This window comes from Ornithorhynchus anatinus, chromosome 18 (genome assembly GCF_004115215.2).
Source record: "Ornithorhynchus anatinus isolate Pmale09 chromosome 18, mOrnAna1.pri.v4, whole genome shotgun sequence".
Taxonomy (NCBI): domain Eukaryota; kingdom Metazoa; phylum Chordata; class Mammalia; order Monotremata; family Ornithorhynchidae; genus Ornithorhynchus; species Ornithorhynchus anatinus.
This window is the reverse complement of record NC_041745.1, coordinates 23,913,182-23,931,527: the sequence shown is the minus strand read 5'-3', so window position 1 is coordinate 23,931,527 and position 18,346 is coordinate 23,913,182. Positions and strand designations below refer to the sequence as shown.

Sequence of the window (18,346 nt, the reverse complement as noted above, 5' to 3'; positions counted from 1 at the left end):
TCCTCTCCCACCTCATTCGCTTTATCAGCCTCCTTGCTGACCTCCCTGCCTCCCGTCTCTCCCCATTCCAGTCCATACTTCACTCTGCTGCCCGGATCGATCATTTTTCTACAAACATGTTCGGGCCACGTTTCCTCGAGAACCTCTGGCGGTTGCCCACCCACCTCTGCATCAAACAAAAACTCTCACCGTTAGCTTCAGAGCCCTCCGTCACCTTACCCCCTCCTACCTCACCTCCCTTCTCTCCTTCTCCAACCCAGCCCGCACACTTGGCTCCTCCGGTGCCGCTAACCTTCTCACTGGGCCTCCATCTCATCATTCTCCCCGCCGACCCCTTGGCCCACGTCCTGCCTCCTCACTCTTGGTTTCAGAGCTCTCCATCCCCTTGCCCCCTGCTACCTCACCTCCCTTCTCTCCTTCTCCGGCCCAGCCCGCACACTCCGCTCCCCTGCCGCTAATCTCCTCCCTGGGCCTCCTTCTCGCCTGTCCCGCCGTCGACCCCTGGCCCGCATCGTACCCCTGGCCTGGAATCGTACATCCCAAGCGCTTAGTCCAGTGCTCTGCACGTAGTAAGCGCTCAATAAATACTATGAATGAATGAATGGGATGCCCTCCCTCCTCACCTCCGCCAAACTAACTCTCTTCAAAGCCCTACTGAGAGCTCCCCTCCTCCGGGAGGCCTTCCCAGACTGAGCCCCTCTTCCCCTCCCCATCGCCCCGACTCCCTCCTGCTCTGCCCCCTTCCCCTCCCCGCGTCAGTTGTGTCTATTCGTATATATTATTTATTACTCTGTTTTATTAACGATGTGTATCTAACGTGTCATTCTATTTATCTTGATGGTAGCGACGCCTGACTACTCGTTTGGTTCCGCGGTCTGTCTCTCCCCTTGGAGAGCGTGAGCCCGTCGTCGGGGAGGGATGGTCTCGATCGGGGGCCGCACTGTAGTCTCCAAGCGCTCAGTACAGTGCTCTGAGCACAGTGAGCGCTGAATAAATGCGATGGGGTGAATGGATCCGGAGCGGGGCGGGCCGGAGGCGGAGCCGGGGCGGGGCGGGCCGGAGCGGAGGCGATAAACAGGCTGCGGCTGGTTGCGGCCCCTCCAGTCCCGGCGGCGGCTGCGGCGGCAGGGGCAGGGCCAGGGGCCGGAGGAGGAGGAGGAGGAGGAGGTGGAGGAGGAGGAGGAGGAGGAGGAGGAGGAGGAGGCGGCGGCGGAGACCCCCCCGCAGGAGCTACCTATTTAGCCCCCCCGGTCTCAGCAGGGAAAGGTACCTCCCCCCCCATCCTCCCCACTCCCACCTCCCCGGGCCCTCTGTCCATCTGTCCATGGGGGGTTTGCGGGGCCGAGGGACAGCCCCCCGGCCCGTCCCCCCACCCCACCCCGGGGACCCCCCCCCCCCCCCCGACCCCCGCCATGTTATCGTGACAGATGAGGGGGGGGAGGCGGGGTCTGGCCTCCTTTGTGCCTCCGCGGGGGCCTGTGTGTCCCGGGGTTTGTGTGTTTGTGTAAGACGGGGCCGATCGGCCGGGGGCTGGGGGGGGGAGGGGAAGGGACGTGCCCAGGGCAGCCTCGGGCCTCAGACAAAGCCTCACTCCCCACTCACCCACCTACCCACCCATTCACCCACCCACCCACCCACTCACTCACTTACCCACTCACCCACCCACCCATTCACCTATCCACCCACCCACTCACCTATCCACCTACCTACCCACCCACTCACTTACCCACCCACTCACCCACCCACTCACTTACCCACCCACTCACTTACCCACCCACTCACTTACTCACCCACTCACCCACCCACTCACCTACCCACCCACTCACCTTCCCACCCACTCACCTTCCCACCCACTCACCTTCCCACCCACTCACCCACCCACTCACCCACCCACTCACCCACCCAATCATCCACTCAATCACCCACTCACCCACCTACCCATCCACCCACTTACCCACTCACCCACCCATCCATCCATTTCTCTCCTCCCCCCCCCCCAATAACCTCTAGGCCCTGGATGTCCGGTCCTGGTCCCGGTCCCGTTCCTGGTCCTGGCTTCGCACTCCCAGGGGTCCATTGTGCCCCTGCTAAACGCTCAGGATGTCCGCGTATGTGGACCCGTGTCTCTGCGTGTGTACCGGGGCACGCGTGTAGTGGGGAGGGCCACTCCGGAGGGACGGGGGGGGGGGTCACAGGGCTTCGGCTTTCCTTCCCAACTTTTCCTGCAGTTTGTAGAGTCCGGGCCGGCCGCCCCACACCGTGGCCCGGACCCAGATCCGGGGAGAAAAGAGGAGGGATAACTCGACCTACGGGGCAAGGGGCGGCCCGGTCCCTTGGCACCCACGGGTTCTCGCCTTACCCTTCAGCCCCATTCCTGCTGGTTCATCCCCGAGGCTGCCTGCTTTGTCTAATCATAGCGATGGTCTTTGTAAAGCGCTTACTATGTGCCGAGCGCTGTTCTAAGCGCCGGGGTGGATACGAGGTCATCGGGTTGTCCCACGTGGGGCGCACAGTCTTAATCCCCGTTTTACAGATGAGGTAGCTGAGGCTCAGAGAAGTGAAGTTGCTTGCCCAAGGGCACCCAGCAGGCAAGTGGCGGAGGCGGGTTTAGAACTCACATCCACTGACTCCCAAGCCCGTGCTCTTTCCACTAAGCCACGCTGTATGCGTGGGTGTGCGTGTGGCCTTGGTGACCTGGGACCCCCCTATGGTGAACGGAGCCCCCGGCCCAGGGGCTACACCCTTCCTTTAAGACTGTGTGCCCGTGCCGGACGGACACCAGGTCCGACCCCATCTGCTTGACGGGATCTTCTGGACTGTGAGCCCGTTGTTGGGTAGGGATTGTCTGTTGCCAAATTGTACTTACTTGCCAAATTGTACTTTCCAAGCATTTGGTACAGTGCTCTGCACACAGTAGACCCTCAAAAAGTACAGTTGAATGAATGAACGAATGCTCGTATCCACCCCGGGACTTAGTAATAATAATGTTGGTATTTGTTAAGCGCTTACTATGTGCCAAGCACTGTTCTAAGCGCTGGGGTAGGTACAGGGTAATCAGGTCGTCCCACGTGAGGCTCACAGTCTTAATCCCCATTTTACGGATGAGGTAACTGAGGCACAGAGAAGTGAAGTGACTTGCCCAGAGTCACACAGCTGACAAGGGGCGGAGCCGGGATTCGAACTCATGACCTCTGACTCCCAAGCCCGTGCTCTTTCCACTGAGCCACGCTGCTTCTCTGGTACAGTGCCTGGCACAAAGCGAGCACTTGACTACCTCGGTTATCTTCCTCCGGAGTGCGCGTGTGTGTACCTACCCCTCCCCCGAGAGGCAGAGGTTCGGATCCAGCCCGGCGGAGCCAAGCCTGGCCTGCGGCGGACACGAGCGTTACGGTAGCCCGCTGGGGCAAAGCCAGGGCAGGTGCAGGGTGCCGTGGGGCACACGGCAGCCGTACACGTCTTTCAGAGAGCCGGGCTGAACCCCGGCACGCGCTCGGGAGGGCTTCCTCGCCCGTGCCCTGGAGTTACCTCGAGGCCCGGAGGAACCGCCGGAGAAGCCGTCGGAGAGAGGAAGAAAACCAACCAGGAAACGCGATTTAAAGCCCAAGGAACCGAGGGGGGATACGGTGGCCGTGTCGGCTTGGGTCTGGCAAAAGGTGGCCACAGTAACGAAGTCAGAAGAGGAAGTTCGGGGCCGGGGGGGAAGTGAGAGTCTCCTCTTGGGACATGGGGCCCGGTGGCCCTAAGTCAGCAGGTTTGGGGGAAGAGGTCGCTTAGGCTGACCCCGAATGGCCAAAACGTAATCTCCTCTGCTCTCTGGGGCGGGGAGGGATTGAGCTCGCCAGGCACTTGTTTGAATTTGAAAACGTACCCAACCATCCTCCCTCCATCTCTGGCGGTGAGGTTCACTCTAGTTCACCTGGGCTCTCCGGCCCCACCCACCCGCCCTCCCGAAGCACCCAGCGGGAGTGTGGAACCTCTGCTGAACCTCCGCTGAACCGGTTATCCTTGTCGGCATCGCCTGCTGCCCTCTCTGTTTTGGTCTCTCTGCCTCCCGGGCCTGCCGAAGCGTCTTCTCAGAAAGGGATAATAATACCAATAATCGTGGCATTTGTTGAGAGCTTATTATGTGCCAAGTCCTGTACTAAGTGCTAAGGTAGGTAATAAGGTTGGACACAGTCCCTGTCCCTCGTGGGGCTCACCTGCCCAAGTTGGAGGGAGAATGGGCTTATTGAATCCCCATTTTACAGGTGTGGAAACTGAGGTCCAGAGCCGGGGCGGGGAGGTCCACGGCTCGCTCCTGAGGGGCCCCGGGGGTCCACGGCTTGCTCCCGGGAGTCCATGGCTCACTCCTGGAGGATCCCCAGCTCACTCCCGGGGGTCCACTCCTCGCTTCCGAGCCCTAAGTGACTTGCCCGAGGTCACACAGGAAGCCGGTGGTAGAGCTGGGATTAGGATCCAGGTCCCCTGATTCACACTAGTGGTAACGGATTAGGCCTGGAAGTCGAAAGATCCACATTCTTGGCTCCGCCGTTTGCCTACTGTGGGCAAGTCGCTTAATGTCTCTGAGCCGCAGTTTCCTCACCTGTAAAATGGGTATTCAGTGCCTGTTCTCTTGACCCCCGCCCTCTCCCTGCACACACACACGGACAGGGACTGTGTCTGACTTGATTTTCTTGTTCCTACCCCAGCTCTCTGTACGGTGCTTGGCCCATAGTGTATCCACTTACCAGATCCACTCCCTGTGCCTCACTTTTCCCATGTGGAAATGGGGAGAGCTGCAGTGGGCCCGGCCACGAGCACATCAGGTATCTTGAGTTTTCTTGAACAAGGGGGATGAGGAGATTGGGGTTCTCGGAGCTCGCTGCTTGAGGGTCGACCTCAACTGGTGAGCGCGGGCTTCCGGAAAATTCCATGGGAGGAGGGATGCCTCTTCAGCCCGAGTCTTCAAACTCCTCTTCCTGAGCCCACTTGAATTGTGTGGGTGTCTGATCTGCTGTTGACCTGGGTTTCGATGCCCATTCCATTGTCTATGAACAGAGAAGCAGCGTGGCTTAGTGGAAAGAGGCCGGGCTTGGGAGTCAGAGGTCGTGGGTTCTAATCTCGGCTCCGCCACTTATCATCTGGGTGACTCTGGGCGAGTCGCTTAACTTCTCCGTGCCTCAGTAACCTCGTCTGTAAAATGGCGATTAAGACTGTGAACCCCACGTGGGGACAACGTGATGACCTTGTATCTGCCCCAGTGCTTAGAACAGTGATCGGCACATAGCGAGCGCTTAACAAATACCATCATCAAAAAATCAATCAATCAACACGTGGTGGAAGGGGCCAGCATGTATTCGGGCTGGCTCACTCCCGGGGGCCCAGGGTTTGCCATAGCTCGCTCCCAGGAGTCCACAATTCTCTCCCGGAGCTCCGTGGCTCACTCCCGGGGGTCTACGACTTACTCCTGAGCATCTATGGTTCGCTCCCGGTCGTTCACAGCCTGGTTGCAAACGAGTGAACTTCACCAGCACTGAGTGTTCCATGGTACGCAAACGTGCTCTGGCTTAGTAGACAGTTTCTTCTTTCTTTTCCTCCCTTTCCTGAGAGCATCAAGGACTGGAGAGAATTTCTTGGGTTGCTTAAGGATTTTCTAATACCATGTCTTTTTGGCCCGAATAATAATAGTTTTTGTTAAGTGCTTGCTATGTGCCAAGCACTGTACTAAATGCTGGGATGAATCCAAAACGATTGGGTCGGACTGAGTCTCTGTCCCACATGGGACTTATAGTCTAAGAGGGGAAGAAGAGCAGGTATTCCCCATTTTACAGATGAGGAAACTGAGGCACAGGGAAGCTAAGCGACTTGTCCAAAGTCGCAGAGCAGAAAACTGAGGTGGGTTAGCATCTCCATTTTCCTGAGAGGGGCACAGATAGGTTTAGCTACTTGTGCATAGCCACACTGAAAGTCTGGAGCAGACCAGGCAAAAACTCAAGGGTTTATACTATTAAAGCCCAGAGCTACGACCATGGATTAGGGGATTCTCACATACTCCCAGGAACATTTTCATGGGAATTTGGGCACAGCACCAGATCTGAATTCTAATTCTGTCACCATCGTTATATGACTTTAGGCTACTCATTTAACTTTGCTGTGTGTCCTTTTCTTTAGCTGATAAATGGTTTTTCAACATCCCTCACAGTGGAAGTAGAGGTGACTGTCCTTTGGGGTCAAGGGGCTGTCACAGTCCCTAGAACAGTAGTTAGGTGGGGAAACTGAGGCACCATCTGGAGGTAGAGGTGCCTGGTTGGCGGATGAATGCTACTGCAGCATGGGCCAGTGGAAAAGAACATGAGAGTCAGGGGACCTGGGTCCAGCTCTGTCACTTGCCTGGTCACTTAGCTTGTTTGGGCCTCAGTATCCTCATCTGAACAATGATAGTCCTCTCCCACGATCTCTGACTCCCAAACCCGTGCTCTTTCCACTAGGCCATCTGCTTCTCATCTAAGCCATCTGCTTCTCCTTAGACTCTGAGCCCCATGTGGGTGAGGGACTTTTTGTCCCACCTGATAATTGATCGTGATTATTATTAGCGTTATTTCTGGTAATAGACTCCTCTCCTTGGGTCCAAACGAAGTGAAGAATCGACCTATTCATCCATCCCCTGGAAGAGAGTGTGAAAGTTGGCCGGAGGCCTTACTGTTCCCCGGAGAGGGGTTAGGGATACCCTCAACAATGGGCATGCTCTAATTTCCCTGCCTCTCTTAGCGTGCCCCTAATCTGGGACCCCTGGCCTACCTAGGCCCCTCCCCGGATTGCTCCCGGTAACTTGTTCCCTGCCTGGTCTGTGTTCCTGCGGGCCGAGCTCACGGTGGATTGTTCTACGTCTGCTCTGTGTCGCTGTGGGCTGAGCCTCCGGTGGATTGTTTTACCTGCCTGGTCTGTGACCCTGCGGGTTGAGCTCATGGAGGATTATTGTGTGTCTGGTCTGCATCCCTACAGAACGAGGGTCCAGGTGGATTGTCCCGTGCGTGGTCTGTGTCTCCGCAGGCTGAGCTCACGGTGGATTGTTCTCTGTCTGCTCTGGGTCCCTGCGGGCTGAGCCCTGGGTGGATTGTTGTGTGTCTGGTCTGGATCCCTACAGAATGAGCTCCAGGTGGATCGTCCTGTGTCTGCTCTGTGTCTCTGCAGGCTGAGCTAGCGGTGGATTGTTGCGTGTCTGGTCTGGATCCCTACAGAATGAGCTCCCGGTGGATTATTCTGTGTCTGGTCTGGATCCCTATGGGCTGAGATCCCGGAGGACTGTTGTGTGTCTGCTCTGTGTCTCTGCAGGCTGAGCTCCCGGAGGATTGTTGTGGGTCTGGTCTGAATCCCCGTGGGCTGAGGTCCCCCTGGATTGGGAAAGTACCCTACAACAGAGTTGGCAGACCCAATCCCTGCTCACAAGGAGCTTACGGTCCACAGGGGGAGGCAGACATTAAAGTGGATTAGGGATATGGGAGATAGGAGAGTGTAAGGAGACGTAAAGAAGTTCCGTGGGGCTGGGCTTGAGTATCAAAGTGATTACGTAGTCCAACGCCAAGTTCATAGTTGATGCAGAGGTGGGAGGGGGGAGTCGGTAGCTTGTCAGACTGCCCCGCCAGCAGCTTCTGAGAATGTTCACGCCACGTTGTGTCTGGGATCATTTCCCATTCCCCCGGCCGGGTCCAGGAGCTGCCTCGCTCTCTGGCTCATTTCCGCTTTCTTTTCCTTTGTTCTCTTCTTGGTCTCTTTCTTTCCTCCCTCTTTCTGTGCTCTTTGTTCTCTCATCTTTTCTTCCTGCTACTTACACTCTTTACTCTCCTCTCATTTTCTCTTTGTGTGTCTGCTTGCCTGTCTTTCTGCTTGCCTGCCTTTCTGCTTGCCTGTGCATCTCCTTTCTCTGTGTGTCCGCTTGTCACTGTGTGTCTGCTTGTTTGAGTCTGCTTTTGTCTGTGTGTGCTTGTCTGTGTGTCTGCTTGTCTGCTTGTTTTTGTGTCCGCTTGTCTGTGTCAGCTTTTGTTTGGGTGTCTGCTTCTCTGTGTGTGTCTGCTTCTCTGTGTGAGTCTGCTTGTCTCTGTGTCTCTGTCATTGTGTGTGTGCGTGTGTGTATACGTACGTGTGTGTTTCTGCCTATTTTTGTGTGCCACTGCGTGTCTCGGGCTCCATGTGCTGAGTTCTAGTAGGGGCTCTCCACCTACATCCCCATTGCTCTCCATCCCTGCTCTGGCCTCAGCTGACCGAGCAGGTCCAGGGTCAGGCACCCAAGCCAGCATCCCGCCTTCTCTGAGCGACCCCGGAGACCCCGCCAGAGGCCAGAGGTTCGGTGGAGGGGTCCCAGCCGGGGGCGGGAGGGTCCAGCGGGCCCGCTTGGTGCTCAGCCCTTGAGAACAACCTGGTACCTCTATGCGGGTGAAGGGCAGAGTTGTTGTTTTCCCAGGAAGACGGAGCGGGACGAGCCCCGACCTGGTTGGAGAGGGGGTCCCCGGTAAGGGGCCCGCTCCAGGCCGTCCAAGGGTCAGTGCCATGGGAGGCCATCCAGCCTGGCCTGCCCCTGGGGGTCCGGGCCCCTGCTCTGTCGTAAACAGCCCAGATCAGTTTGGGCTCCAGCGACCTCCCGGTCCCACAGCACAGTAGCTCATTCCCAACTCTCCCGACCCCTGGGGGTTGCTTCAACCCATCACTCCATCACTGGTATTTATTGAGCACTTAATGTGTACAGGATATTGTTCCAAGCGCTTGGGAGAGTCCAATATGGAAAGGTAGACAGGATCTCTGCCCTCGAGGAGCCTATGATCTAGGGAAGGAGTCGACGATCTAGTGGATTGTCAGTGGATTCTTTGTCAGTCAGTCTTTTCCAGCTGGGAAGATCCAGGATGCGTGGACAGGGTCTCAGGGCTGTTATTTCCAGTGTCAATAATCATAGTAGTAATTAATAATGATGGTATTTGTTAAGCACTTACTATGTGCCAAGCACTGTTCTAAGCTGGGGTAGATACAAGATAATCAGGTTGTCCCACGTGAGGCTCACAGTCTTAATGCCCATTTTAGAGATGAGGTAACGGAGGCACAGGGAAGTTAAGTGGCTCACACAGCAGACAAGAAGCGGTGGAGCTGGGATTAGAACCCATGTCCTCTGACTCCCAAGCCCGTGCTCTTTCCACTAAGCCATGCTGCTTCTCAAGGGTTGGCAGGGAATCAGTCAGGCAGTGATGTTTGCAGAGCACTGTACTAAAGGCTTGGGGAAGTACAGAGCAATAGAGTTTATAGACATGATCCTTGCCCACAAGGAGTTTAGGGCTTACAGGGAGAGACAAACATTAATATAAATTACAGAGGGGGAAAAGGTAGTATAAATTGATATTTCCATAAGTGCTATGGAGCTGGGGTGAATATCCAAGTGCTTAAGCGGTACATGGCCAATTGCATAGTGGATGCAGAGGGGAGGATGGGGAGGGAAAATGAGAGTTTAGTCAGGGAAGGTCTCTTGGAGAAGATGGGATTTTAGGAGGATTTTGAAGGGGGGTAGAGTGGTGGACTTTCAGATGTGAAGGAGGAGGGGGTTCCAGGCCCGAGGGACGACTTGGGCAAGGGGTTGGTGGCGAGATAGACAAGATTGAGGTACAGAGCAAGGCACTGGGGCTGGGCTGTAGTACCACACCAGAGAGATTAGGTAGGAGGAAGCAAACTGATTCAGAGCCTTGAGGCCGCCGGTAAGCAGTTTCTGTTTATTGCAGGGGTAGATGGGTGGCCACTGGATGTTCTCGAGGAGTGGGGAAGAATGGGCTGAACGGTTTTTCAGAAAAAAATGATCTCTCCAGCAGAGTTAAGTTTGAACGAGAGTGGGGAGAGATAAGAGGTATGGAGGTCAGCAAGGAGGTGAGAAATGATAAGTTCTTGGATCAAGGTAGTAGTAATTTGGATAGAGAAGAAGGGGCAGATTCCAGACATGCAATGAAGATAGATCCAACAGGATTTGGTGACAGATTGAATGTTTGGGTTGAATGGGAAAGACGAGTCAGTGATAATGCTGAGGTTACAGGCTTGTGAGACAGGGAAGTTAGTGGTGCCATCTACAGCGATGGGAAAGTCTGTGGGAGGGAAGGGTTTGGGTGGGAAGATGAGGAGTTCTATTTTGAACATGTTAAGTTTGAAGTGACGGTGGGACATCCAAGCAGAGATGTCCTGAAGGCAGAAGGAAATGTGAGATTGCAGAGAATGAGAGAGGTCAGACCTGGAGAGGTAGATTTAGGAATCATCCACCCAAAGGGTGGTGGTTGAAGCCATGGGAGCAAATGAATTCTCCGAGGCAATGAGTATAAATGGAGAACAGAGGGGAACCCAGAACTAAGCCTTGGGAGACTCCCACAGTTGGAAGGTGGGAGTCGGAGGAGGAACCTGCCAGAGAGACTGAGGAGAAGTAGACAGAGAGATAGGAAGAGAAACGGGAGGAGAGAGTGTCAGTGAGGCCAAGGTTGGATAATGTTTCTGGGGGAAGAGGCTGATGCTCGTTGAACTCTGGCTCGTCCCCCAGGCTTGTGGGAGCAATGCCACCTGCCTGCTGTCACTGAGGATGCTGGAAAACAGATGGACTGGGAATCGCTGCAGTGTCATGGTTGGCCCCACTGTGGATGAGTGCTGACAGCAGAGGGGCTTGGGCAGTAGGGAAAGGCCTGGAGGTTGAAAGGCTAGCGGAGGGGAAAGGCCAGGGGGTGGGAGAGAGGATGGGACTGGGAGGAGGAGGCTGGGCTAGAGGAAAAGGCCTCTATGTGTGAAAGGGAGGCTGGGGCTGGGCAGAAGAGGAAGACCTGCAGGGGTGGGAGAGAGAAGGGGGCTGACAGAAGGGACATCTCCTCTAAGAGACCTTCCCTGACTAAACCCCTCCTTTCCTCTCCTCCCACTCCTTTCTGTGTCACCCCGACTTACCCCCTTTATTCATCCCTTCTCCCAGCCTCACAGCCCTTAGGTACCTATCTGTAATTTACTGATTTATTTTGGTATCTGATTCCCCCTCTAAACTGCGGGTTTGTTGTGGGCAGGGAATGGGTCTGTTTATTGTTCTATTGTACTCTCCCAAGCGCTTAGTATGGTGCTCTGCACACAGTAAGCACTCAATAAATTTGATTGAATGAATGAAAGGGGAAGGGCCTGGGGGTGAGAGAGGGGAAGGGGCTAGTCGAAGGGAAAAGCCAGGGCAGATGGGAGAGAGGAAAGAACTAGCATAAGGGAAAGGCCGGGGGTGGGAGAGAGGAGGGAGCTGGACAAACTAGCGAGCCTCCAAAGGCAGAAGGCTCTGTGACCTTTTCGTTCGTTGCTTCCCAGCGTCTGGGACCTCGGGGATGGAACTGGGGGGAGGAGGGAAGTTCCAGAGTAGGCGTGGAGGAGACATGTGATCCGTGCTGGGCAGGCAAAGTTTCTGAGCATGTGGGCTGTGGGCTGAGCTCACACCCCGGAGGGGCCGGGCTGGAGAAACCCCCACGGTGCCTGGCCGGTGTAGAGCTCAGCCTCACGGGACCCCTGAGAGTTTGGGCAGAGAGGGGGGAAACTGAGGCATGGAGTGGCAGAGCCTTGTTCTGGGTGGCCCTGGGAGTCGGTGCTAGAGGCAGGACAACCAGGGAGAGAACTCAGCTTCTCTTTCTGAATGTCCACGACCTGTCCTGTGTGTTCTGGGTACAGAGTCTGGGGCTGGGAGTGATAGAGGAAGGAGGAGGGGACGTGGTCCCTACCCTTAAGGGGATGCCTGTCTGATGGGGGAGGCGGGACACGCACCCAGAAAGTGTCCTCGTTAGTAACCCACTCCCACATGAGACCCCAGAACCCAGGAGAGTTTGTGACATAAGCAGGGGCAAAGAAAGAAGCCAGCCCTTTTCCCTGTACATTGCGTCACTCTTTTTTCTAATGGTACTTGTTAAACGCTTACTAATCTGTAGGTTAATCATATTTATTGAGCACTTACCATGTGCAGGACACTCTACTAAGCGCTTGGGAGAGTAATTTCTAATAATAATAATGATGATGGTATTTGTTAAAGGCTTACTATGTTCCAGGCACTGTTCTAAGCACTGGGGTAGAATCAAGGTAGTTGGGTTGGACGCAGTCCCTGTCTCACATAGGGCTCACAGCCCCATTTTACAGATGAGTTAACTGAGGCACAGAGAAATGAAGTGACTTGCCTAAGGTCACCCAGCAGACAGTGGTGGAGCTGGGATTAGAACTCATAGCCTTCTGACTCTCAGGCCCGTGCTGTATCCACTAAGCCATGCTGTTTCAATATAACAATATAGCACTCCCTGCCCACAATGAGTTTACAGTGTAGGGGGGCAGACTGGCATTAATATAAATAAATACATTTTAGGTATGTGCAATACTACTGTGGCGCTGGGTGGCAAGATAAATAAAGGGAGCAAGTCAGGGCGATGTAGAAGGGAGTGGGAAAAGAGGAAAGGAGGGCTTAGTCGGAGAAGACCTCTTGGAGGAGATGAGCCTTCATTAAGGCTTTGAAGGGAGGAGAGAGTATTGTCTGTCAGATATGAAGAGGAAGGGCATTCCAGGCCAGAGGCAGGACGTGCCAGACACTGTACTAAGCCTTGAGATACAGGGTAATCAGATTGGACACAGTCCATGTCCCCCGTGGAACTCACAATCTTATTCCCCATTTTACAGTTGAGGTAACTGAGGCACAGAGAAGTGAAGGGATTTTGCCAAAGTCATACAGCAAAAAGTGGCGGAGCCGGGATTAGAACCCGGGTCCTTCTGATTCCCAGGCCAATGCCCTAACCACTAGGTCACACTGTTAACCAGAAAGTTGTGGTCGGGGCTTGTGAATCCCCCAGGGAACTATGTGGACCCAGCTCTTCGCCCCCCTGGGCGGACTGGCCTATAGCTCACTCACTGATGGAGGAGACAAGATTAGTCACCCCTGATCACCAGCCTAAGGACAGACTCCCACGGGGGTGATCATTTCCAAGGAACAGAAAAAAGCTTTCACCCTCATCCTCATCATCCGCTTGCCTTTACAGAGCAGCTGCCAGACACCGAAGTCTGTCCCGGGTGCTTGGGAGCAAATGCTAGGAGGAAAGGACCTGGTCCCTACCTTTGAGGAGCTTATTTTTCATTGTGGCATTTGTGAAGCACTTTCTGTGTCCCCAGAGCTGTGGTAGACACCATACATGTAGATCAGACACAGTCCCCGTCCCATGAGAGGTTCAGTTTAAAGGGAGAGAGACAACAGATAAGGAAACTGAAGCACAAAGACTTGCCCAAGGTCACCCAGCAAGAAAGTGGCAGAACTGGGATTAGAATCCAGACCCTCTGGCTCCCAGGCCTGCACTTTTCCCACTAGGCCATGCCGCTTGTCTAGAAGGCCTCTTAAAGACCAGTTTAAACTGCCAGAAGGCAGTGAGGGCTTCAGAAGGGCATTGGAACCAGACAGACCCTATCACTTGATTTATTGGTTTTTCCTCTTTGAAAATGGCATGTTGTGACTCCCCTCCCCAGCACCATCCCACCTCTCAGTGCTGCTTCCTTTTGAAAGGAATCAAAACAGTGTGGCTTTTTTTAATGGTATTTTCTAAGTGCTTACTATGTGCCAGGCACCTCACTAAGCCCCGGAGTAGATACAAGCTAATCAGGTTGGACACAGTCCCCACATGGGGCTCACAGTCTTCTCCCCCATTTTACAGATGAGGTAACAGAGAGGTTAAGTGATTTACCCAAGGTCATACAGCAGACAGGTGGCAAAGCTGAGATTAGACCCCAAATCCTTATTCCCAGTCCGATGCTCTATCCACTGCTTAGTGGAAAAACTCCCGGTGTGGCCTGAAAGTTAGAGGACTTGGATTCTAATCCCTACTCTGCCTGCTGCGTGACTTGGGCACGTCACTGAACTTCTCTGTGGCTCAGTTTCTTCATCTATAAAACGAGGATGCCATGCCTGTCCTCCTTCTCCCCTAGACCACGAGCCCCATGTGGGACAGGGACCGTATCTGACCTGGTTATCTCGTCGCTACCCCAATGCTTAGGAAACCTGTCGGTGCAGAGCAAGCACTTAAGAAATTCAATAATAATAATAAAAAACCACCCCCATCCCTACCACACTTCATTCCCCATCAATCAATCAGTGTTATTTATTGAGAACTTACTGTAATAATAAAAATTATGATATATGTCAAGTGCTTGCTATGTGCCAGGCACTGTTCTAAGCCCGGGGTAGTTACAAGTTTATCAGGTTGGATACGGACCCTGTCCCACGTAAGACTCACAGTCTCAATCCCCCTTTTACAGATGAGGGAACTGAGGCAAGAGAGAAGTGAAGTGGCTTGCCCAAGGTCACACAGCAGATGAGTGGCGGAGCCGGGATTAGAACCCTTGACCTTCCGACTCCTGGGCCTGTGCTGTATCCACTACGCCATGCTGCTTCTCTACTGTGCACAAAGGAGCCCGTTATTGGGCAGGGATCGTCGCTATCTGTTGCCGAATTGTACATTCCAAGTGCTTAATACAGTGCTCTGCATATAGTAAGCGCTCAATTAATACTTTTGAATGAATGAATGAACTATGCCATGTGTTGGGAGAATACACTATATTTGGTAGATATGATTCCCCACCCTCAGGAAGTTCACGGTCTGATGAAGAAGACAGGCACTAAAATAAATTACGGGTAGAGGAAAAAACATACGGACAGAAGTGCTGTGGGGGTGGGGTGAATATCAGAGCGCCTGTGGGTTAGGCTCAAGTGCAAAGGTGCTGCAGAAGGGAGAGAGACTAGGGTAGGGGAGGATGAGAGAGGTTAGTCAGGGAAGGCTTCCTGTTAAAATGTGATTTTTTAGGAGGGCTTTGAAGATGGGGAGAGAGGTGGTCTGTCACGTGTGAAGGGGGATGCAGAGGGAGGGTGTGAGCCAGGGGTCGATGGCGGGCTAGGTGAGATTGAGGGACGGTGAGCAGGTCGGCGTTAGAGGAGCAAAGTCTGCAGGCCGGGCTGTAGTGGAAGAGGAGGGAGGTAAGTGGGGAGAACTGGTAGGGCGCTCTGACGTTGATGGGGAGGAATTTCTGCTTGATGCCAAGATCGACGGGAAGCCCTCCCCCCAGTATGTCAGTCAATCAGGGGAATTGAGAGCCCCCCCGTATGCAGAGCACTGTAGCAAGTAAGCACTTGGGAGAGGACATGAGTGTAAGGAGGCGGGATCTGGGCAGGTGATCTGCATCCAGAGGACGAGACTATCCACAGGCTAACTCCCATCCAGGATCCTGGGGCGTTTGGGGCCGGGCAGTGGCACTTCCGGTCTGTGCCCGGGACCGAGTCACTGAACCCCGCACTCCCCTGCAGCATACACCTGTTTGCTATGTGACCTTGGGCAAGTCACTTCCCTCCCCTGTGCCTGTTACCTCATCTGTAAAATGGGGTTTGAGACCGTGAGCCCTACCTGGGACATTGACTGTGTCCATCTCCATTTGCTTGGATCCGCCCCAGCACTTATTACAGTGCCTGACACGTAGTAAGTACTTAACAAATACCACAATTATAATTAATATTATTACTATCTACCAGCTCATGCCCTGCCTGGGGTGGGAATAGAGAGGGAGGCAGAATTCGCGATAACACACCCTGCCCGGATTTGCAACCCGGCTGACATCTAGGCCTGAGGATGTGGGTGCCTGGAGCCGCTGACCGTCAGGGACTGGGACGGGAAGGCCGTCTGCCTCCGGGAGTTTGGATGCAGGCATCTCTGGACATGAACCCTGAAAAGGTCCGTAAAGACTAGGTGCTGCCCAGAAGCGGGAGACTGGACGAGATGACCTCAGAAGGGACTCTGGGGCTGCCAAAGGAATTCTGCCTCAGAAATGTTTGTCGGCAGAAGGAGGATGGGCAGCCGGCAGCTGGCAGCTACAAAAGTTGCCTGTCTGCCCGTCCGGCTTGCTAGCCAGGCAGACGCTCAGCGGGAGTTGAGAGAGTGGAACCAGTAGGTTCACCGGGATTAAAGTCTCCCCGACTTCTGCCTGATTCCCTATCCCCGAGGCGAGAAGCAAGGTGCAGTAGTGGAGAGAGCATGGGCCTGAGAGTCAGAGGATCTGGGTTCTAATCTCGGCCCTGTGTGACCAGAGCCCAGGAACGGACGCCATCCCAAGGGCCCTAGGATCGAGAAAATGCCCCCCACTTTACCCAGATAACTGTAAGGTGGCTGGAAGCAGTTTTTGCCTGAAAATGGCCGGGGGAATTATCGGGTCGGAATTAGGGTGCTCCCACTGCAACAGGCCAAGAAGCTAATCTGAATTTGGGGACAAAGACATGCCAACTCTTCCCCCAACCCAGGATAATAGTGATAATAATAGTAGTAATAGTTATGATGAGGATATTTGTTAAGGGCTTAGTGTATGCCAAGTGGTGGGATAGATTTAAGGGAGGTCACAGTTCCGGATCCATATGGGCCTCTTGGCCTAAACTGTAGGGAGAAGAGTTATTGAATCCCCATTTTACAGGTGAGGAAACAGAGGCAAGCGGCAGAGTTGGGATTAGAATCCATCCATTCATTCAATAGTATTTATTGAGCGCTAACTATGTGCAGAGCACTGTACTAAGTGCTTAGAATGTACAGTTCGGCAACACGTAGAGACAATCCCTGCCCACTGACGGGATTACAGTCTAATCGGGGGAGACGGACAGACAAAAACAATAGCAATAAATAGAATCAAGGTCTCCTGACTCCCTACCTCCTCCCTCTGGGCCTCGCTCTGTCTTCTAGGTAGCCCTCCCCTGTCTTGTTTTACACTCCCCCCCTCCCCTGTCCCGGGGCCCCCCACCCCCTCCTCGGCCTGGGCGAGCCCCTCTCCGGAAGGCAGACACGTTGTCCCTGTCTGACCGTCCTCGGCCTGCCAAGGAAGACTGAGTCAGGAGGAGTGGCAAGCCTCGCCCTTGTGTGTTTGGGGGTGGGTGTGTCTCCTCAAACAGGTTGAGCTTCCCCAGGGCACAGTGAGCCATGTCATGTGACCCTCCCCTCCTCCCCTCCCTCCACCTCCTGGTCCCCGTCTCCCCCGTCATGAGTGCGAGTCATTGAACCTCCCCAACGTTCTCTGCGTCCTTACCGCACTAACCTGTTCGCTGCTGAGTCACCTGGGGTCACCCCTACCTCAGTGAGATTGGGGGCATCTCCCCTGCCCCCCCCCACAATTTCTAAAAATATTTCCCATTCCTGAGCCTACACCTCCTCCTCATGTCTCCCCGCATCCTTGGAGTTAGGGCAGTGCAAAAACCCCAGGCCTGGATGACAACCGCTCTGGTCACCCGGTGGAATGTCACCAGCCGATCTGGTCTCCCATCCCTCCATCCATCCCTGGCCCTTAGAGCCTTCTATGACCTGAAGCCACAGTAGGGTTAGAGCTGGACAGTATCATGCCAATTTTAGAAGCTCCTTTTCTGGAGATTTCTAAACCCAAGAGAGACTTTTAAAAATGGTATTTATTAAGAGTTTACGACGCTTCAGGTTCTGTTCTAAATGTCGGGATAGATTCCAAGCTGATCAGGTGGGACACAGTCCCTGTCCCACATGGGACTCAGTCTTAATCCCCATTTTACATAGGAGGTAACTGAGGCAGAGAAAAGTGAAGTGACTTGCTCAAGATCACCCAACAGACAAGTAGCAGAACCAGGAGCAGAACCCACGTCCTCTGACTCCCAGGCCCGTGCTGTTTCCATTAGGCCACACTGCTTTCCATTGCCAACCTCCCAGAGAAGGTAGAGGGAGGAAAAAATTACCCTGTAGAGCTCCTTCCCAACCCTGTGCCTCTCCCCAAATATCTCCAAGCAGTTTGATTCATATAATAATAACAGTTACAATATATAATATATAATGACACTTTCTATGTGCCAAGCACTGTACTCAGAACTAGGGTAGATACAAAATATTCAGGTTGAACACGGTCCCTGTCCCATCCGAGGCTCACGGTAGAAGCGGAAGGGAGACGGGTATCGATGCCTGACTTAACAGATGTGGATACTGACACAGAGAAGTGACTTGCCCAAGGTCACACTGCGGTCAAGTGGTGGACTGGGATTGGAACCCAGGTCCTCTCACTCCCGGGCCTGGCCTTTTTCCACTGGGCCCTGCTGCTTCCCTGTTGTGAAAACATGAGTCCCTCTCCTCCTCCCACCCCCACCCCTGTGGGAGATGATTCAGCTCCATTTTAAAGAGGGTAAGACTGAGGCCCAGAGGTTGTGCTTGGGCCAGGTCAGTGAGTCACGGGCTGAGCTGTAAACCGGTACCGTGCCTGTGCCCCTCTACCTGTGTCCAGTCAGAGAAGAGCTGGAAGCCTGTGCTGAAGGCCCTGGTGGAGACATCGGCAGATCCTGGACTTT

General features: G+C 54.2%; 1 protein-coding gene across 2 annotated transcripts in view; it reads left to right on the top strand.

Moving 5' to 3' along the window:
• The window catches only part of SMOX (spermine oxidase), a 95,030-nt gene that overhangs the window by 46,189 nt on the left and 30,495 nt on the right, over positions 1-18,346 (top strand). Inside the window, exon 1 of one of the 2 annotated variants that reach the window (XM_029046470.2) lies at positions 1,180-1,266. The exons of the other annotated variant lie outside the window; for it this stretch is intronic. The gene's annotated coding sequence lies outside the window, so the exon portion shown is untranslated. Of the gene's footprint in view, positions 1-1,179; positions 1,267-18,346 lie in introns of those variants that run through there. 2 annotated transcript variants of the gene reach the window in all.